Source organism: Homalodisca vitripennis, chromosome 4 (genome assembly GCF_021130785.1).
Source record: "Homalodisca vitripennis isolate AUS2020 chromosome 4, UT_GWSS_2.1, whole genome shotgun sequence".
NCBI classification, from domain to species: Eukaryota; Metazoa; Arthropoda; class Insecta; order Hemiptera; family Cicadellidae; genus Homalodisca; species Homalodisca vitripennis.
Window position 1 is genome coordinate 201,936,331 of NC_060210.1, and position 3,379 is coordinate 201,939,709.

Sequence of the window (3,379 nt, forward strand, 5' to 3'; positions counted from 1 at the left end):
GTACATGCATGTATTAATATGTCACATGCTAAAACCATTGTATATTTGTATTCGGTTTGTTTACAAATATATTTATTCTGCTATTTTCTCATTGCCACCATGGTTACTCTTAAGACCAATGTAAAAATATTTTTTAATGCTCAGCCTAATCCCATGGAGTGACATGTACAATTATCGAGTGTTGCTTATATAGAAATAAAGCTTCATGTAAAATAACTAAAAGTGTTAGTAAGTAAGGATAAAAATTGCTAACAGTAAAATCTTGATATATTACATCAAGGAATGTATAATATCTTCCTCCTGAAATAGCTCCTTTTCCGCTTCTTCTACGCCCCAAACAGAATTTGTTCCCCCAAGTTAGACCGTCAATCAACTTTTTAATTGAAAGTTTTAAGAAGATTGCGAAACAGTGTTCGTCAAAATAGACCTAATTTGTGGCAGACAGGAGACTAGTTCTTCCCCCACAACGCATCTGCACACACAGCCATCTCTGTTTAACAGTTTTTTGCTAAAAATTGCATGGTTCCGGACCTTACCTGCCCTGACACAATGTGACTTTTTCTTATTTCTACGCATGAAAAAACAAAGATTTGACAGCATCAAAGAGGTCGAAAAAAAAAAACGAAGGACTAGCTACAGCCATTTCTAAAGATGAATACAATAAAATGTTTCAAACAGTGGAAACACCAGTGGGACAAATATATTAGATTTAATAGGAAGTATTTTGAAGGGGATAAGGTTTGTTGTAAAAGATTTGAAAATATATAGCTCTTCAAAAAATTATTTCGGTTCCTTTTGGGTACTTCCTTGTATGGTGATGTACATGTTTGTTTGTGTCATAAGCTATCAGACACGTTTACCCTTCAAAATAGTAAAGAGTAACTTAATGTTTATTACACTATTTTGTTATCACATTTTATAAATAATAGCCTAGATAGTTTTTTTGTACATTATTACTTTTTTAGATACAACAACGGCCGAGCTTTACTGTATTTCAAATAATTATAACTTAATTTAGTTCAACATTTTGGTTTCAGAAGTTTAGATAATCATGAATATCATCAATAATTGTCATGGTGCATAATATAGTGTAGCCATTTGATTCACTCATTTGATTGTCATGGTGGCCATTTAGGCCTATTGGGTAGAGTATGATAAGCAGACCCGGTTTTTATATCAATTAGTATGATCATTGATACTTAATATTCATATATTGAATACTAGGAAAAACTCATAAATAATAACAAAATGATAACAACATAACAAACATTTATAACAGAAAATACGAAATATGCGCACCTATTTGTTTTCTCTTTGGTAGCAATGATTAACCGCTTTCAAGAAGTTGAAAGAATCCTCTCTAGAAAACAGTACTTTATTCTCTACAAATACCTATAGAGATGATCTGCAAGCAAGTCGGTTGATATGCCAATTTTTAAACTTCGTTTCATGGTCCTCCACCAGCTTTCTACTGTCTTTTCTCTATAAAAGACAATACTTTTAATACATGAAAAATAGTTTAAAGTTGGTACAACTCAGTTATTGTTAAAAAAAATCAGTATAGGTTTATTATATTGATACTTATAATTAAGTAATCTACAGTTTTTCAACACCAATATAAAAAACCAGGTCCGCTTATACTCTACCCTGCCAATTATACTGCAGCCCAATCGCTCCAATTTTACTATATTTATTTACTAAATATGTCATAACTAACATAAAACTAAATACAAACAAATGAAACTTTTAGGAATTTTTTAAAGTTACCAGTACATAATATTTACAGTTTTAAACATGATATACAATAAACAAACTTATGCTATTAATTGTTAAATGTAAAAAAATAAAAATGTGTACATTATGTTTTGTCTTTAGTAAATTAGTTCTAAAACCTATATTTTGCTTTCACAATTTAAATATATCTCGAAAAAACATTACCTACAAAATAAAAAAAAGATCTGCTCAAATATCTTTAAATATAAAATAATTACAGAATATCTCTCAAAATATTGTAATATAATAATTTCCTTCCTCATATTTCATATGTAAAATAGCTGGTATTTTACGGATATGTTAGAAAGAAAGTCTGGCAATGTTGAGAAGTAATTTCCTTAAAATCTGGCACTCAAATTGTTCAAACATTACAGACTTATAAACCAGGAAAACTGGCCCGCCAGTAAGTTACAGTGTTATGTAGATGCCTATCCTTGGGTTGTAACAAAATTGCGACACAAATTAATGTGAAATACTTGCTAAATGAATTAGATTAGTATCATGTAAATCACCTTGAAGGATTAAAAATCAGTGTTGCCAATCCACTTTTGGAAAATTCCCACCAGTACCTGAAAAAAATACCACCTATGAGCCCAAATTACCACCTTGCTTTAAAAGTATATTTAGGCTACTAAAGTGTGTTATCGACATCGTATGACAGTCTATATTTGTAAATGCAGGGTGTCTACCAAACTGAACATATAAAATTCCCTGACTTTTTCCAGGTTTTCTAGGTTAGACACTCTTAAATGGCTTAACGAGCAGGATTTTTTATTGCATTGAATATGGTTGATTTTAGAGCATAATATCATAACTTATATTGTAAAAAAATTAACTTTTTACTTTTTTACAGAGACAATTTGCATGAAAAAGTTAGTTTCAGAAAAACAAATTTAACTTTCAATGAGCTTGGATCCATGCCAAAGTTTTTAAATAGAAACTTGTAAACTGATAAAGCAGACATTAATCATGCAATCCTGCTGTGATTCAAAGAAGGAGTAAAGGAATATAATATGTAAATGACTTCTAAAATCTCACTGTCAACCAGCTAAGCACAGGCTTTAGGTTTGAACATACTATAGGCCTACAAAGTATTATTTTAGGAAAGGCCTACCAAAACCAAACATGCAAGGTTAAGCAAAAATACTTACAACACTCTTTCATGATATCCTACCTCCAAAATAGGTTGTTTACTGATGTACAGTTTAATAAATTTGTATGATAAATCACATGAACTGTTATGTGTTGTTCTAAAAAATCCACTTTTTTCCTTTAACTCAACTTGTAGCTTTATGGAAAAAATTACACTAGATCACTGTTTTTTAAATGTGTTAACCACAATTTTTTTAATGTCAGGCAAAGTGCTAGGCACACATAGTCTTGAAATTAAAACCTTAGAAGGCTAGCATTACCATGATGTGTTTAGCCTACTCTATAACTCAGGTTCAAATATTTATTTATATATAAATATATATATATATAATATACACACAAAATTTATTTCACAATATATCACTTGATGACCAAAATATGAATCACAATATATTTGGCTATATTAACACAGTTTTAGTTTTTTTAAAAGCCAAATAATAATAATAAGGCCTAA

The 3,379-nt window shown here is 29.9% G+C and overlaps 1 long non-coding RNA gene across 1 annotated transcript; it reads right to left on the bottom strand.

The window, feature by feature from the left end:
- Positions 1–2,299: 2,299 nt before the first annotated feature.
- LOC124360916 lies at positions 2,300–3,089 on the bottom strand. Its single transcript, XR_006922287.1, has 2 exons — positions 2,925–3,089; positions 2,300–2,342 (listed from the first exon to the last, which is right to left on the bottom strand). It is a non-coding gene; the product is annotated as an uncharacterized LOC124360916 (long non-coding RNA).
- Positions 3,090–3,379: the final 290 nt, after the last annotated feature.